The sequence below is a fragment of the Lissotriton vulgaris genome, chromosome 6 (assembly GCF_964263255.1).
Source record: "Lissotriton vulgaris chromosome 6, aLisVul1.2, whole genome shotgun sequence".
NCBI lineage: Eukaryota > Metazoa > Chordata > Amphibia > Caudata > Salamandridae > Lissotriton > Lissotriton vulgaris.
Genome location: NC_141694.1, coordinates 1,562,221,907 through 1,562,241,315, shown reverse-complemented (window position 1 = coordinate 1,562,241,315; position 19,409 = coordinate 1,562,221,907). Strand labels below are relative to the sequence as shown.

The 19,409-nt window shown below is 43.2% G+C and overlaps 1 protein-coding gene across 1 annotated transcript in view; it reads right to left on the bottom strand.

Moving 5' to 3' along the window:
* The window catches only part of PCSK2 (proprotein convertase subtilisin/kexin type 2), an 838,444-nt gene that overhangs the window by 234,269 nt on the left and 584,766 nt on the right, over nt 1-19,409 (bottom strand). The gene's annotated exons all lie outside the window — the stretch shown is intronic.

Below are 19,409 nucleotides of genomic sequence, written 5' to 3'. Positions count from 1 at the left end.
ATAAACCTTCTGAAAATGATGATTTTTATCAGAATAACTCCTCAGGTTGACATTTGCCTGCACTTTTTTTTGGATTTGAGGCCTTTTTGACTTTCTTTGGATCACTTTTGGATTAGAAATCAACTTTCACAAGTAAGTTTGTTTGGGGCATTACAGTTGCTGTTCTGCAGAAAAACGAGTTTTGCAAAACTGAAAGCACTCAGCAGGTGTAAATGTTCACTCATCATTAGTAACCATTCCCTGTAGTGCTTCCTGAGGGGCCCCTCCAGAGTTCAGTTGCCTACGTTTGTTTGGACAGAGCATCGGAAAGGAACCGTGTGAGGGCATTAAAAGACGTCGTGACATCACACGTTCAAGGGAGCCATCTTGGTGCAGTCTGAGGCTCTCCGTGTAAGTGTTTGCAACTAACGCAAAACCGGGTAGAAACATCGGTAATGGTGCCAGAATAGAGCCGCTCACAATGGTGCCGTGTTACTCAAGGGAAAGGTGAAGCAAAGTGTGGAACCGGCAACGTGCACAACTCTAAAATCACACAAAATCGATATGCAGTAATAGGCGTAAGGTGGAGGCCATATTGGAACGGGGTCCTCCCAACCAAGATCTAGCAAAGAATTGATGAAGCACTAACATCTACACCCAATACGGAACAACCAGCAAGAAGGAAATGTCAATAACCTGCATATACTCACAGGGTGGCCACAGCATGCCACTCAATCATGGAATTCAAGCCCCTGTCTACGGTGTCACAAGTCCAGATCCATTTATTTTCCCTTAGAGTAAGCAAGCGTTCCACATTCTGGCGCCGCTTGGTGACCTTAACAACATCAATAACAAACCAAAGCATTTCGTTAGGCTTATGCAATTGTTGCTGATAATGTTCAACTAACGGGGCAGTGATAACATTACACCTTATTCTAGACTGATGCTGTGCCACTCTTTTCTTAACTTGTTGTGTGGTTTTACCAATGTACGAAAGCATGCACGGACATTGGATACAATAAATAACATTCTTTGTGTTACAGTTTGAATGGTGATACAGTTTAATGTCTTTACCATTGATAGTGCAGTTTTTTAGTGTCTTAGTAGTATCACAAGCCGCACATGAGCCACAGGGGAAATGCCCGACCACAGGTGGTAACCTCCACTCCACCTGTGGTCGGGCATTTCCCCTGTGGCTCATGTGCGGCTTGTGATACTACTAAGACACTAAAAAACTGCACTATCAATGGTAAAGACATTAAACTGTATCACCATTCAAACTGTAACACAAAGAATGTTATTTATTGTATCCAATGTCCGTGCATGCTTTCGTACATTGGTAAAACCACACAACAAGTTAAGAAAAGAGTGGCACAGCATCAGTCTAGAATAAGGTGTAATGTTATCACTGCCCCGTTAGTTGAACATTATCAGCAACAATTGCATAAGCCTAACGAAATGCTTTGGTTTGTTATTGATGTTGTTAAGGTCACCAAGCGGCGCCAGAATGTGGAACGCTTGCTTACTCTAAGGGAAAATAAATGGATCTGGACTTGTGACACCGTAGACAGGGGCTTGAATTCCATGATTGAGTGGCATGCTGTGGCCACCCTGTGAGTATATGCAGGTTATTGACATTTCCTTCTTGCTGGTTGTTCCGTATTGGGTGTAGATGTTAGTGCTTCATCAATTCTTTGCTAGATCTTGGTTGGGAGGACCCCGTTCCAATATGGCCTCCACCTTACGCTTATTACTGCATATCGATTTTGTGTGATTTTAGAGTTGTGCACGTTGCCGGTTCCACACTTTGCTTCACCTTTCCCTTGAGTAACACGGCACCATTGTGAGCGGCTCTATTCTGGCACCATTACCGATGTTTCTACCCGGTTTTGCGTTAGTTGCAAACACTTACACGGAGAGCCTCAGACTGCACCAAGATGGCTCCCTTGAACGTGTGATGTCACGACGTCTTTTAATGCCCTCACACGGTTCCTTTCCGATGCTCTGTTCGGACGCTGTTGCGGATCGAGGTGTAACTACGGTGCATGTCCCACGCCTTTCAGTAAGTTTTTGCTGATGAGTTCCCTGCTTAGTTTCAGGGCTGGACTTGATTAGAGGGGTTTTTCACACGCACGCCAACACTTAGTAATGCAGTGTTTTGCTTTCTAGGTGACGTGTGTACTTCTTGGATTTATTTCTTTCCGGTACAATAGAAGTGTCTATTTGGGATATTGATCTCTCCTGTAGGTATGTGCCATATCACAGTGTGTGTCGTTTTCACAGCTTCTAGGTAGGGTTTCTTTGAGCTCACTTCACAATGATAGTGGTTTTTTCTTTTTCAACAGACATAAGGCTTATGCAGTGCATAACGCTTTGACTTCCGGCTGGAGGTCCTGGGTAAGCCCCCTGCTATCCAGATTGTGTAAATATATTTTTTTAGTCCATTTGTGGTAATGGCACGTTAGAATTGGTGTTTTTGGTGATGGTGGACATTCTGAGTGTCACTTTTAAGTGTTGGGTGTCACAATTTCGGTATTTTCTTTTGGAGTAGGTGGACGTTACTATTCTGGCAAGGTTTGTGTACATTATATACTTATATATGTATCTGTTTTTAGATAAATATGTGCAACGTGTGGTCCTGAAGATGGTCCTTTGGATTATTTTAACCGATTGAGGACCGAAACGTCGACGCTTGGCAACGTTTTGTTTACTTTCTGTCTCATCATTTGACTGTTAAATGACTACTCAGTGACTAATACTGTTTTGGACACGGTATTTATTTATTGTCCCATCTGTATGACAAAAGTTGCCTTATACTACTGAGAACTTTGTTTGCCAATATCGTAGTATTTTTGTTGCCATATTTAAGTTGTGTATATGTAATAAGTACAAAGAAAGATAAAAGATAAAAAATATATTTTGAATAATAAAACAGTTTAATTCTGTTTGCCTTGCTTTCTGTGAAATAATTGACCGCGCTCGCGACTATTTGAAATTCATTGAATGTTTTTTGAATAATTCCTGTAGGGACACTTGTGTTCATTGTTATTGATTATACCCAGTCCCTCCGGGAATATTGGGTGGCTCTGTTTTGGTGTACGTTTGTTTGGGGCATTACAGTTGCTGTTCTGCAGAACAACGAGTTTTGCAAAACTGAAAGCACTCAGCAGGTACAAAAGTTCAAACTCATCATTAGTAACCAATCTCTGTAGTGCTTCCTGAGGGGCCCCTCCAGAGTTCAGTTGCCTAGTTGCAACTATTCTATGACCCTGCTCTGACCCTCACAGCAGGCTCATAGAATAGCTACAAGTAGGCCACAAAGGTCCTGGGAAAAAAAATTGCACTGCAACAGAAAGCAAATTACAGATAAGGAAGCAGGTGCCAGACAGGAAGTTTAAATTCAGTGACACATTAATCAACCCCAAATTAATTCATGTCAGTTGAAGCAGGGCAGGTGTGCTTGCTTTTCCCCCCCATAATCTACAGTGATGAATCAGAGGGTGGCAGTGATGTACCAGAGGGTGGCATGGGTGAATCAGAGGGTGGCAGTGGTGAAACAGAGGATGCTGTGAACCTGTGATGATGAACCAGATGTAGAAACAACAAAGTCACGACCGTTGCGAGCCGACAAGTAAGTTCGCAATTGTGAACTGGTACAAAACCCTCGCGAACTGGCAGAAACCCTTGTGAACACAAAAAAAAATTATCCGCAAATTCGCGGGAGTTCTCGGATTTTGCGGATTGTGGGTTCGCAAATACGCAAATTCGCGAACGCCAGATACGCAAAATTCGCCCATGCTTACTCCTTGCATTCCTTCTTTTCTTTGTTACCACTTTTATGTCCTTCCTTTGCATAATCATATTTGTATAAATACTATTTCTCCTTCCTTTAGTTCTACTGCCCAGATTTTCTTCTCATTACTGTTTATAATTATATTGTTCTCATTGCTCACTAATGTTTTCAGCATTTTATATTATTTTTGTATTTTGTATTGACACCTTCTTGAACTTATAAATGTTGTTTCAATGTAAGCACTCACTTCCAAACACCAGCAGAGACACCATTGAACCTCCCCACTGCACAATGCATTGCACATTGAAGGACAATGCACTATACGTTTGAACGAAAATGCCCTTTTTGCATGTACAATCCCCATCTTTTTGCTAGGTTTTATCGTTGGTGTAGGGACTCTGAACACTGGGACGCTGCTGTCCAGTGCCCAAAGTCCTAATAACATTTAGAATTAGCTAATCCCTGATTGACATATTTAATTTGCCTTTGAATCCTTATTTCCACCATATCCTGTAGATGCAAGATAAGATATGCACCATCTTGGAGAAGCTCATAATATGATCGTATAAAGGGGTGTTACAGCCACGGAAGCCTGCCTCCCCTGCCCAAGTAAGACTTGAATATTCTCTGGTAAAACACCCCCCAGACAGACAAGGAGCTTTTGTTAGATGCTGTCTTCAATTAAGGAGCACCCCTGAAGATTCATTAGCACATTTGGCTAGGCATCACTTAATCTACAAAGGGGGAAATTCATTTTGCCAAGTATCTATAGAACAGCAGAGAGAACCTTGGTCTTTCAGATCTATGGCAACTGAACACAAAGTGACTATATCTTCAAGAAAACTCTGAATAAATGCATCCAGCAGAAAAGTCTCCTGGAGGATAAAACGACGCTGGCAAAACTATCACATGGGGGGCTGGTGATAAACTGTTATGATATCAGCATGGAACAAGTCTATTATGAGGCAGCATTTTCTTTTACCATCAAGAGAGAACTTATAAAAAAAACTTTAGACTTTACACCTAAATGGAAGAAGAAGGGACTATTGGAGGATATATTGTGCCACTTGTGCCACCAGTCAAATGAAATGTTCATGAACATACTTTGTTCATGCCCTCATTTACTAGTACACCGGAGGGCCCTGTTTCATAAAAAGTTTTTAGCCCTTTGAGTAAGAACCTGCAGGTCGGGCCATAGCGGCTCTAAACCTACCAAACCTTATGCTGAACATTCGACTGGTGCAGTTTTTAGCAATTTTTAATAATCAGGAAAAAAGCCCTGTAAATAGTGATATTCTCTATGGTTTAGATGAGGGCATTAGAAGGTCCTTATTATACTGTGGGCAGCTATAAAGCGAAAAAGACAATATTGACCCATATCCCAGCATTGTTGTGAATTAGTCAAATGAGTGGGCTGCTAGGGAAAGGGAACAAGGAATACTGTCCCCTATCCTGTTTAGCCTGGCTGTTTAGCTTTGGTCAGTTTCAATTAAGTATTTTGAGTATGTTATAATGCTTTACAGACACATGGTAGATTTTACAGTGTATGCTTTTTATCTCGTTTGATTGTATAAGATCTTACTCTTCTACTTTTTGAGCCTCTTGACATTCTGGCAGGGGTTGACAACCAATTTCAAGTACCCCACATGCAGGTCTATGGGCAATGCATAATTGTTTATGCTCCTGTGTACAGGATGCGTGTTGATGCTCGCATAATGCAGTTTGGCACAATTACACTTTATGGAAAGCCCGGATAGGTAGTAGGCTATCTGTACATGACTATGTATGTTTCATGCCCCTGATCATTTGCACAGGGCACTTTTTTGTACGACACTCGTGCACCTAGCATGTTTTATGTTCCCAATGGCTCGCACAATGCCCTTTTTGTATGATTTCCCTGCGTTTAGTAATGTTGATACAGGCTTGGTTTATTTATCTGAAATTTGTAACTGTTGTCTATTATTGTAGATCAAAGTATTATGTTATGGTTGCTTGAATTGTGCACACTTATAATTTTTATTAACTAATAAACTAATAAAAATTAAAACAGAACTATGAGTCTCTATTAAATAGTACGCTGTGTACCCAGGGCCTAAATGTCACAAGTGGACTGCAACACCCATTGTGCCACCACTAGAGGAGCAGTCTAAATTTAATTGAAACTCATTTAAGGACAATGAAATATATAAAACAAAAACAGACTCATTCTTAAAACTCCAAAATTCAGAAAAGGGAAAACATAAATGAAACTCTATCCTGGAATCTATCAGATCGATTCTATATCTACTGGCTTTTCGCAATAGACTAAAAACATACCTCCTGTAACTATATCTCTAATTTTCTCTGCCAGTTATCCCTTCCTCTATCAAATCTGTTTGAATATGTTCTATGTTACCATTTAGTTGCAAAGTGCACTGTTGCTCCTGTGTCTAGGTCCACACTAAAGAAATACTGCAAATAAGTAAAAGAATTCCTGTTATTTAAATTGAATATAAACAACCTGAAATTACACCTTCTACTAAGTTGTAGCTGATTATTGACAACAATTTCCACTTCCAGTTTTTTTACCTCCTCGACTAGTATGGAGCAAACACTCATTCCGGTAGGGCAGTGGGCCACATTTCACCAACTACCAGAATCTCCATTTTGAGGTTGAGTGTCAATGAGCATGGGTTGTCTGAAAAAAGTCTTGTTTTCAATATACTGAGTGTATCCCGCCTTCTACTTATCACAAGTTCGCTCCTCCCTTGGACTTCTTTGCTGGCTCCTCATTGGTTGGTGCTCCCAAGACATCACTTCCATTTTTCTCTCAGGAGCACCCCCCACAGTTTCCGTACACTGTATGATTTTTCGTGTTCCTTTGGGGACTATTTCTTTTATTTTCTACTTAAAGAGCATGGAGGAAAGCAGTCTTGAAGTACAAAATATATGTTGGAGTTTAGGGCGTGCTATATGTATTTTTTTATATTGCAAGGCACGCCTCACTTAGGGCCAGATGTAGGTAGGCGTTTACCGGGTGGTAACGGCCGAATTCGGCCGTTACCGACCGGTTAGAGCAATTTGACATGTAGGTCCCTGTATTTTACAGACTCGGTAAATTTACCGATAGGTAAATTTACCGAGTATGTAAAATACCGAGTCGGTATCATTACGGATTCCGGTAAATTGGTATGTAGGTGGGACTCTTCTGAGTCCCACAAGCAGTACAAAATCGGTATTTTACCATCAAATACTACTTGATGGTAAAATACCGTTTCTGGTGTGCATGCACATGTGTGCATGCACACCTATGCCATATGACAGGCAGACCTGCCCTTAGGGCAGGTATGCCTGCCACATGGCACCCGAGCCTCTTTTGGGGGTGCCAGAGGGTGTCAAAGTGACACCCCCTGCACCCTTGTGACAGTCGGTATTTTCCGATGTGGTAAATACCGACCGGTAAATGCCCAATCAATCCTATGGGCTTCTAAGCCCATAGGAATGAATGGGCATTAACTGGTCGGTATTTCCCGCATCGGAAAATACCGACTGTTTCCGATTCGGTAATTGCACATCTGCATTTACCTACATCTCGGTACTTTTATTTTCCGACCTCTGACATACCGAGTCGGTATGACTCGGTATTTAAGAGGTCGGAAAATAAAATTTACCTACATCTGGCCCTATATCTTCAACAACGGCGGTCACTCGCCTTTTCTTTATTTTGCTCGGTTTGCCCAAATGCATTTTTTACTAATATATGTTATTGATCTTCAATAATGGCAGCCATGCGCCTCAGGGAAAACAGTCGAACTTTCTCCCAAAGCATTTCTTCAGTATGGATGAAAAAGAAATTCGACATAGTCAGCTAGAGACTGATTCACTTGAGAGCGAGGCCGGGTGAAACTGGGGCAGTTTGCAAGCTAATGACCATAGCGCACATAACCTCACAGCAGGGGAATAATGCACTGCATTTATCTGCACGATCTGTTCCAAATGCAGTAAATGATACATTATTGGATCCAGGCCTGCAGCTCCTTACCAAGACTAATCTCATTTAAGTCTCAGTACACCAACTTCACCCAGCCCCACCAGACTACCCAACTCCCTGCTCATACCTTAAGCCTCCTTAACAGGAAGGGCTTTTCTCACCTGACTCAAGCCAGCACACTTTATGTCCTTTCACCCCTCCCCCTCCCAAACCCTCAGCTCCTCCCTGCCCTGAGGAAGGAAAGAGCGAACCACCAGGACAGAGACCGATGCTTTCTGGTGCTATAGAGACGATTGCCTTGGCACACTTGTCTAGGCTGTGGGGCCGACTGCCCGGGATGTCTCAGCTTCTGCTAAACCTCTTCATTCTTCATTGGTTGGTCAATAAACATGGGTTCATGGTGAATGACCACCGGTCTGCATACTTATAAGACACTCTTGCGGTCAGGGGTGGCTCTAGGGCGGTGCGATCGGTGCCGGTGCCGGCGCCGACTTGGGGTGGGGGAGTCAATTTTGCGAATATATTATCATTTCAAGAGCACCTACACCGCGATCCTGGCCTCCAGCAATTTTCAGGCATTAATTAAAATGTCAAGATTACTCCGGTGATTACTCATATTCGTGGAAAGAGACCGGAGGGTTGTTTAGTGGAAGTTTTGACTAATCCTAAGGTAGCGCAGAGGGCTAAAATGCCTGCTGCTAAGAAAGTGTGCCACACAGCTAACATACAGCATATAATGTAAATAGGTCAATGGGTTACGGCTTCTGTAAGAGAGCTACTTTTGTTACTTTTCATTTATAAATCAAAATCCTTATAGAGAACATTGAGCTATTCACTGTTATCAAAGAGCTACATGCAAACTGCAAGGTATATTTTAGAGCTATATGTTTTTTTGCCCAGTTATCCTAATCTTGCCAAAAGGGTTCCTTTGGATATAAAACAATTCCTATTATTATAGAAAAACCCTCACAGTGTTACATTTTATATTCTGAATTTGTGCTTAAGGAATAAGGACTCAAACTATATTTCCTAACAGTATTGATGACATGTCACTCCTACATTACATCTTGTAGTCCTGTCTGATGTAACATTTCCTATGCGCTGATTTACACTTATAGGATTGTCTCTGTGCAATGTGTGTGATGTAAAGTGCTCTAACACCTTACACTGGCATGAGTGGTGCTATAAAACTAAATGAATCTGAAAGACAGTGGATATAGAGACTTGAGGGGCACTGTTAAATGGTGCTAGTGAGGGAATCCGTGGCAGAGGTGGTCATTGGTGGGGTGAGGGACTGCCAACAAGCATTATTGCACAGGGTGCTACCAGTGTTGAAGCCGGCCCTGCTTGCGGTCCTAAACATAATGCTCTACAACTCCTCTCTGACACCCTCTCCTGTCCCTTCTATTCCCCTGGTCCTTCACCTTTCTTCTGTCCCCTCCTTTTCCTGTTTCTTGCTTCTCTTTCTCTCTTACATTCTCCTTACCCCCTCTAAACTACTATTCCCCCGCCCATTGCCCTGCTCTCTCTGCCACAACTGCCCAATTCTCACCTTCCCCACCCAACTCCCACCGAACCCCATCTTCTTCCTCCTCGCACCTGCTTCGTCATTCCTCTAAATTATTCCCACAATCCACCATGCCCTTCCCTGCTTTCGTGATGCCCCACTTCCTTCCACTAATCCTCCGCTCCTCTTGTTTTTCAATCTTGTTGAGTAAATATCCACAAATGATTGAAGAAAGAATAAGTTTATTCCATGTAAAGAAGCACTCCTGTACACAGCTCAAGTCTCCAAGGACTCCGTGGTAACTGACACACATTACAGTTGAGAAAAAGCATATACATACAGTGAACTGTAAATGGTCACGAGTGATGCAGAGTTAAACAATAACAAAGCTCGAGATGTGAAGTTAAATGAAAACATTAGCACGAGTCGGCACGAGTCCATGTGGGAGACATGCGCGAGCAAACCTCGCGCCAAGCATGTACTCGCGCTGACTCGTGTGCTAGCTACACAACACACCTTCCCTCCTTATGAGAGAAAGAAAAAAAAAATAAAGAAAGAGAAAAAAAAAACAAAAGGGTTACACTTTTCCTGTCATGAAAGCAACAAAATCTGATAACCACTTGGGTTTCCTAGTAGCTCTTTTGGGTAAGGAAACATCATGTTGGACAGTAACCTCCTGACTAGTGAAGCTGTCACTTGAACTAGAAGGTACTGTGGGAGCTTGATTGGTATAACAACTACTAGAGCAACAAGGTATAGCATCTGTACCATCACGAACTGTAGCCTCACTCAGATCCTCATCCAAAAAAGAAAGATCAGGATGTTCAGGAATAAGTTCTTTGCAGTAAACACCCTTGTCAGCTTTGAGAATAGCAATTCTACTCAGGTTCCAAACCTTATTGTTGGATAATCTCACAGAGTTTTTTAATACCTCTGATACTTCAAAAGGACCCATAAATGAACTTTCACCCTTCTTGACTTTCCATGGTTTTTTAACCTTCACCATCATGCCAACTTCCACTTTCGGATCTTTTTTGGAACCACACTTCTCATCAAAGTACTTTTTACTAGAGCAATGAGTGCGAATAAGATCTTCCCTAACTAAACTCAATCTAGGAAGGTTCAATGCTCCGTCCCTCGTCGCCAAATTGTTGAGTAAATATCCACAAATGATTGAAGAAAGAATAAGTTTATTCCATGTAAAGAAGCACTTCTGCATACAGCTCAAGTCTCCAAGGACTCCGTGGTAACTGACACACATTACAGTTGAGAAAAAGCATATACATACAGTGAACTGTAAATGGTCACGAGTGATGCAGAGTTAAACAATAACAAAGCTCGAGATGTGAAGTTAAATGAAAACATTAGCACGAGTCGGCACGAGTCCATGTGGGAGAAATGCGCGAGCAAACCTCGCGCCAAGCATGTACTCGCGCTGACTCGTGTGCTAGCTACACAACAAATCTCCTTTCACTTCCTTCCTCTTTGCTGCTACGGCTGCTTTTCTGCCTCCACACTCAATGGTCATAGGCATTCTGAAATTCACAGACTTTTTTCTTCGTTATATAGTTTGCAGAAAACTGTTGGTTTACTTTTTGTCTGCGATCCTATTTATAGAAACAACGATATCTCTGAGACAGTACTCATAAAGGAAAAAATGTACATACACTTTCCAGCTTTGAATAACATGATACATCGGCAAGTAGTGTAACTCCCACTAATCAGTCATGTTTGGCTTGGCCGGGGTATTTTTGTGTTAGTAACCTGATAATGATCTTTCGATGTAGAAAACAAGTCCAGTAACATTCTCTATTTTACTAATAAAAATAGCTCCTCCACCCCCTTCTCCCAGGCTTTTTAGCTACAGAAATATATGACATTGCACTGCAGCCACAGCGAAGGCAAAACCATCACATCTTTGCTTAACTAGGGAAGCGAGACAACGGTGCCTGCCAATGATGTGCGAGCTAAGCTTTAAACGTAGTCCAACTGGCTGGGAATGTAAGGGTTTAGATGGAATTTATTATAAAGGTACCTTGGACTTTTTCTTATTTAATTATTTACTCGTTCATTGTTTGCTAGAGTAGAAATGTCCCCATATTGGGATTCAGAGACTTGAACAGAAGGTGTGCAATTCCAAGCAAATAATAACCAGAGCTGATTACCAGCACAACAGAGAAGCTTTTTTACAGTATGTTGCTCAGAAATTACAGAGGGAGAGAGGATTGAAGTGCACAGGAAGTATATAATAGTAAACAAGAGATAAGTAAATGAGGGGGTGAAAGATTTGCTAGTCCTCGAAACAGTGCTGCAACTGCTTCTCTGATCCAGTGGTAATACCGCATCCTCAGTCATCTAGGCAGTGCTGCTAGCTGCTTCTCTGGTCCTGTTGGAAATTCTTAGTTCTAAGTCCTCTAGGCAGTGCTGATAGCTGCATCTCCGGTCCCATCAGAAAATCATCCATTCTAAGTCCTCTAGGCAGTGCTGCAGTTGTGTCTCTGGAGCCAGTGGTAATTCCTCCAGTCTAAGTCCTCAAGGCAGTGCTGCAGCTGTGTTCCCAGTGGTAAATCCGCATTCTTAGACCTCCAGACAGTGATGCAGCTGCGTCTCTGGTCCCAGGGGTATTTCCTCATTCTAAATCCACTAGGCAGTGCTGCTAGCTGCATTTCTAGTCCCACCAGTAGCACCTCAATTCGAAGTCCTCTAGGCAGTGCTGATAGCCGTTTCTGTGGCCCCATCAGTAACCCTTCCATTCTAAGTCCTCTAGGCAGTGCTGCAGCTGTGTCTCTGGTCTCGGTGGTAATTCTTCCATTCTAAGTCCTCTAGGCAGTGCTGCAGCTGTGTCTCTGGTCTCTGTGGTAGTTCTTCAATTCTAAGTCCTCTAGGCAGTGCTGCAGCTGTGTCTCTGTTCCCAGTGGTAATTCCCCATTCCCAGTCCTCTAGACAATGCTGCAGCCGGGTCTCTGTTTACTACACTCCAAATCAAAACACATTGATAACAGCTCTAATGCTTAGAAATGCTAAACATATTGCATTGCAAATGCTTGTTTCAGAATTTACCTTTGGCTTGTTTTTACTCATTTAAAAGTTTACCCCCCGAAGAGTTTGCAGAAAAATACCAGCCAATAAATCCCTATTCTCCAAACAAAAAAGATTCTGTATATCTATAGCATCAGAATACATTTGGAGTGCCAAAAATGTTAGTATCATTAGTAATCACAAATAAATTGACTAGGAAGAAAGTGCTGAGTCCTGCGGCACATGATAAGGAGTGGGGAGGGATTTTGAGGAAAACAGGAGCAAGAATCAATTCAACCCAGGTTACCACAACACCTCCTAATTTTTTTGTGGCTCAACTTGACGTAGAGGAACTGGATTATAATACTAGCCACCTATTTTGATCAGTTAGTAATGGTAAGTGAGATATAATTCCCACAAGAGTCCCAGGGTTTGTAGTAAAATATCATGACTGATGGTTTTAGAAGTCACATGAAGGGTTAGTAGAATCAGCAGGCTTGAACGCATACTTTCAAAGATAAGTAAAAGCATTATCTATGATTCGTAGACTGGTAGTTTCAGTACAGCATCTTGATGTAAACACGCACCGGAGGTCATCCAAAAGGTTGTTGTCTATGATCAATTGTTTGAGTTGTTTGATTATTCAACATTGTTATACTTTAGAGAGAAATGTGAATCCCAAAACAAGACAAAAGTTGCTGAGGACATGGGATCAGTGGGGATTTTTTGTAGCTGTGAGGCATGACCTACTTCACATATTCAGTAAAGATACCTTGGCAGAGTAATGCTGATTAGGTTGATCCAAAGTAGTGTGATACGCAAACTCATTTCTTTGCTCAGAAGGTTTGACAAGAGTTCAGCAAAGTGAGATCACTTGGTATGAGCTTTTCTGCATATAATAGAGAGGAGTGGTTATTATGGGAAAGATCAAAAAAGGCCTTGAGCAGCTGACTTTTGAATAGAACAAGTTAACTTCACCTTTGTGTGGGTGGTCATTGACAATGATAGAAAGGTGGAGTTAGATGAGGATTGCACCATTTGCAAACATTTTTGGGTAGTTTGTACTAGCTGACTCTTTTATTCGAGAGATTGTGTTGGCTTCCAATGTATTTATTACTTTTAAGGGCTGCACAAAGGTGTGCAATGCAGGATATATGTTTTTAATTGTTCTCAGAGCTTACTTCTCTTCATTTGGCTCCCTGGTGTGCCAGAGAGCTTATTTCTTGCCCACTATTCTTTTTTTTTCTTTCAGGTAGACAAATACATATATAATGTCTTGATCAGTTTTAAGTAACAGTAACAATGTTCACCTCCTGATCATCTACATCATTAAAGGTTACATTGAAAAAAATTACATTTTGCCATGGAGTTTTTATGGACATCCAGAGTGACCATAAGGTCTGTAAGCCCTGCCTAAGGGTCTGCGAGGGGAAATAGAGAGTTGGGAAATGTAAATGGATAAGAAGGCGAGAAAACAGAAAACATATGGAACAGAATGGGGAGAGCGTATTGGTTACACTTCAATAAGGTTTTATATGAAGACATGTACCTTTATCTGTTTCTGGTTTTAAAAAGGGATTGGGTCTGTGTATCTTGGCTGGGATGAAGGGCATGTCTTTGGAGCATAGCACAAGACTTGCACTCTTTTCCTATATTTCCAGAGGTGGTGCCTAGTAAATAATTGTGTAGGTCTTGAAATTGATAAAGAGGAGGAGCTGGCACCAGTGATTATAGAAAACTTCCAAACACCTTAAAATTAGATGATCTGCTGCATGTTAGACACACTTCAGGGGTGTATGTTGGGTCTCAAGATGTCGGTCAGTATTTCATTGCTTCCACTAGAAGAACGATTCAGAAAAGGGGGTGGTGATGAACAGAGTGTCTGAATTAAGCAGACCACTCTTACCCAGTCCAAAGATCAGGGCTTGATCCATCACCGTTATTTATCTCACTGCACCATCCCAGCTCAGAACCTGGCTATATGCAAATCAGTCTGTCCCTGGCCCAGTGCATCATGGGAACAGGGCAGACTAAACTACCAAGTCAATTTTTCACCAGAAAGGAGACAAGCTACTGGGGACCGGTTTCTGGCATTTCAGCCGTCTTCGGCCCAGCTTGCTTGAATCCTGATGGTGCAGTGAGAAAGGGACTCATGTCTGAGTATACCCTGCCACACCTATAGTGGCCAAAAACGATTCAGAAAAGGGGGTGGTGATGAACAGAGTGTCTGAATTAAGCAGACCACTCTTACCCAGTCCAAAGATCAGGGCTTGATCCATCACCGTTATTTATCTCACTGCACCATCCCAGCTCAGAACCTGGCTATATGCAAATCAGTCTGTCCCTGGCCCAGTGCATCATGGGAACAGGGCAGACTAAACTACCAAGCCAATTCTTCACCAGAAAGGAGACAAGCTACCGGGGACCGGTTTCTGGCATTTCAGCCGTCTTCGGCCCGGCTTGCTTGAATCCTGATGGTGCAGTGAGAAAGGGACTCATGTCTGAGTATACCCTGCCACACCTATAGTGGCCAAAAACGATTCAGAAAAGGGGGTGGTGATGAACAGAGTGTCTGAATTAAGCAGACCACTCTTACCCAGTCCAAAGATCAGGGCTTGATCCATCACCGTTATTTATCTCACTGCACCATCCCAGCTCAGAACCTGGCTATATGCAAATCAGTCTGTCCCTGGCCCAGTGCATCATGGGAACAGGGCAGACTAAACTACCAAGCCAATTCTTCACCAGAAAGGAGACAAGCTACCGGGGACCGGTTTATGGAATTTCAGCCGTCTTCGGCCCGGCTTGCTTGAATCCTGATGGTGCAGTGAAAAAGAGACTCATGTCTGAGTATACCCTGCCACACCTATAGTGGCCAAAAACGATTCAGAAAAGGGGGTGGTGATGAACAGAGTGCCTGAATTAAGCAGACCACTCTTACCCAGTCCAAAGATCTGGGCTTGATCCATCACCGTTATTTATCTCACTGCACCATCCCAGCTCAGAACCTGGCTATATGCAAATCAGTTTGTCCCTGGCCCAGTGCATCATGGGAACAGGGCAGACTAAACTACCAAGCCAATTCTTCACCAGAAAGGAGACAAGCTACCGGAGACCGGTTTCTGGCATTTCAGCCGTCTTCGGCCCGGCTTGCTTGAATCCTGATGGTGCAGTGAGAAAGGGACTCATGTCTGAGTATACCCTGCCACACCCATAGTGGCCAAACACGATTCAGAAAAGGGGGAGGTGATGAACAGAGTGTCTGAATTAAGCAGACCACTCTTACCCAGTCCAAAGATCAGGGCTTTATCCATCACCGTTATTTATCTCACTGCACCATCCCAGCTCAGAACCTGGCTATATGCAAATCAGTCTGTCCCTGGCCCAGTGCATCATGGGAACAGGGCAGACTAAACTACCAAGCCAATTCTTCACCAGAAAGGAGAGAAGCTAGCGGGGACCGGTTTCTGGCATTTCAGCTGTCTTCGGCCCGGCTTGCTTGAATCCTGATGGTGCAGTGAGAAAGGGACTCATGTCTGAGTATACCCTGCCGCACCTATAGTGGCCAAAAACGATTCAGAAAAAAGGGGGTGGTGATGAGCAGAGTGTCTGAATTAAGCAGACCACTCTTACCCAGTCCAAAGATCAGGGCTTGATCCATCACCGTTATTTATCTCACTGCACCATCCCAGCTCAGAACCTGGCTATATGCAAATCAGTCTGTCCCTGGCCCAGTGCATCATGGGAACAGGGCAGACTAAACTACCAAGCCAATTCTTCACCAGAAAGGAGACAAGCTACCGGGGACCGGTTTCTGGCATTTCAGCCGTCTTCGGCCCAGCTTGCTTGAATCCTGATGGTGCAGTGAGAAAGGGACTCATGTCTGAGTATACCCTGCCACAGCTATAGTGGCCAAAAACGATTCAGAAAAGGGGCTGGTGATGAACAGAGTGTCTGAATTAAGCAGACCACTCTTACCCAGTCCAAAGATCAGGGCTTGATCCATCACCGTTATTTATCTCACTGCACCATCCCAGCTCAGAACCTGGCTATATGCAAATCAGTCGGTCCCTGGCCCAGTGCATCATGGGAACAGGGCAGACTAAACTACCAAGCTAATTCTTCACCAGAAAGGAGACAAGCTACCGGGGACCGGTTTCTGGCATTTCAGCCGTCTTCGGCCCGGCTTGCTTGAATCCTGATGGTGCAGTGAGAAAGGGACTCATGTCTGAGTATACCCTGCCACACCTATAGTGGCCAAAAACGATTCAGAAAAGGGGGTGGTGATGAACAGAGTGTCTGAATTAAGCAGACCACTCTTACCCAGTCCAAAGATCAGGGCTTGATCCATCACCGTTATTTATCTCACTGCACCATCCCAGCTCAGAACCTGGCTATATGCAAATCAGTCTGTCCCTGGCCCAGTGCATCATGGGAACAGGGCAGACTAAACTACCAAGCCAATTCTTCACCAGAAAGGAGACAAGCTACCGGGGACCGGTTTCTGGCATTTCAGCCGTCTTCGGGCCGGCTTGCTTGAATCCTGATGGTGCAGTGAGAAAGGGACTCATGTCTGAGTATACCCTGCCACACCTATAGTGGCCAAAAACGATTCAGAAAAGGGGGTGGTGATGAACAGAGTGTCTGAATTAAGCAGACCACTCTTACTCAGTCCAAAGATCAGGGCTTGATCCATCACCGTTATTTATCTCACTGCACCATCCCAGCTCAGAACCTGGCTATATGCAAATCAGTCTGTCCCTGGCCCAGTGCATCATGGGAACAGGGCAGACTAAACTACCAAGCCAATTCTTCACCAGAAAGGAGACAAGCTACCGGGGACCGGTTTCTGGCATTTCAGCCGTCTTCGGCCCGGCTTGCTTGAATCCTGATGGTGCAGTGAGAAATGGACTCATGTCTGAGTATACCCTGCCACACCTACAGTGGCCATAAACGATTCAGAAAAGGGGGTGGTGATGAACAGAGTGTATTAATTAAGCAGACCACTCTTACCCAGTCCAAAGATCAGGGCTTGATCCATCACCGTTATTTATCTCACTGCACCATCCCAGCTCAGAACCTGGCTATATGGAAATCAGTCGGTCCCTGGCCCAGTGCATCATGGGAACAGGGCAGACTAAACTACCAAGCCAATTCTTCACCAGAAAGGAGACAAGCTACCGGGGACCGGTTTCTGGCATTTCAGCCGTCTTCGGCCCGGCTTGCTTGAATCCTGATGGTGCAGTGAGAAAGGGACTCATGTCTGAGTATACCCTGCCACACCTATAGTGGCCAAAAACGATTCAGAAAAGGGGGTGGTGATGAACAGAGTGTCTGAATTAAGCAGACCACTCTTACCCAGTCCAAAGATCAGGGCTTGATCCATCACCGTTATTTATCTCACAGCACCATCCCAGCTCAGAACCTGGCTATAGGCAAATCAGTCTGTCCCTGGCCCAGTGCATCATGGGAACAGGGCAGACTAAACTACCAAGCCAATTCTTCACCAGAAAGGAGACAAGCTACCGGGGACCGGTTTCTGGCATTTCAGCCGTCTTCGGCCCGGCTTGCTTGAATCCTGATGGTGCATTGAGAAAGGGACTCATGTCTGAGCATACCCTGCCACACCTATAGTGGCCAAAAACGATTCAGAAAAGGGGGTGGTGATGAAGAAGAAGACAAGAGATATTACAAGCAGTTGTGCACCATTTCAAGGAACTGCAGGTAGATGACTGGACAGCAGTTAGTGAGTCTATCTTTGTCCAGTTTAGGCTTCTACAGTAGGAATATAGATTGCCTGAAAACACCCAGGGTGATTAGCGTGTTAACAATGTTCGGCAGAAGTAACAGATCCATTACTTCTTGAGTGACTAACAGAGTTTGAAATATAATGATCGTCTTTCAGGGAATGAATTAAATATTCTGCCTATGTTTTGAAGATGAGATAATTAGATGTGACAACAGATGTATTGCTGTACTTATAATCTGCCGACATGATATTGATTTAGCAAATGCATGATAAAACCGAGTGTTGTCCGGCCATGTTTCTGACATTGAGGGAGAGTCACTCTTAACACTAATGTTAATTGTTCCCAATGAACTGATATTGTGATAATGGTGGGGCAGCTTCTTCCCCTGTTGGGGGCAACTCCCTCATAGGAATTTTCTCACCACCCCACTGTGGGTCACCAACACTGAATACACACACTGGGATCTATTCCTTATTTCATTTTCCTGATTGAAAAACTAACATTAAAATCTAGTACACACACAAGGATACTCTCAACAATATAACCATAACAACTTCTACAATATATTGGGGCGATAACATTCATATCGTGGATATGAAGCCCATCTGCATTGTGAAATGCAGCTCATAACATTATATGAGCCTTACCCTTTCCAGAAGACCTAATGAGTATAACCCTACCGGAATTCTCTTCTGAGATTGTTCTCCCAGGTCTCGATTTATTAGCTCCCACTTGTGATTGCCTATCATGAATTGATAGGGTACTTTCCTACAACCGATAAGATAGACATTTGTGATCATTTACATGGCGCATACATTTTACACTAAAACCTTTGATCAGAACATAAAGTCTCATGTGAACTGGCCATGCACTTGTTAAACACGCATATCAACCATTAACATGAAGTACTAGTTGTAAAAGACAATACCTATGGACTTATCAGTACATATTCTGTGGATTTGTAATGGATCAATACATCATAGTTACGAATTTCACACATGTAGATGGCCACTCCTGTTTCTCAAGGTTTAGGGTGATACCTGATATGGCAAGTACGTCCTCTTTTTCTAGCGGCTTGTAAACAACAGCTAATATGGTGCTCAAGCACAATGCCAATGCTCCCGATCATGGCCGCTCACACAGCTGGACTGGATGCAGCATGGAATTGCACATTGAAGAAATGAATTAACAAGTACGTTTCAGTCGTTGTTGTGTGAGTGAGCCCAACTTGGAGGTGCCTTCCCTCTAGGTATATAATGATAATTGGAAACTGGTGGATCTATAACTCTAATTTCTAACCCCACACGGACACTCACAGATTACATGTACACGTGGCCAGTGACAACCTATTGTGGTCTAACATATGCAATACAAAAAGGAGATATTTTGAAA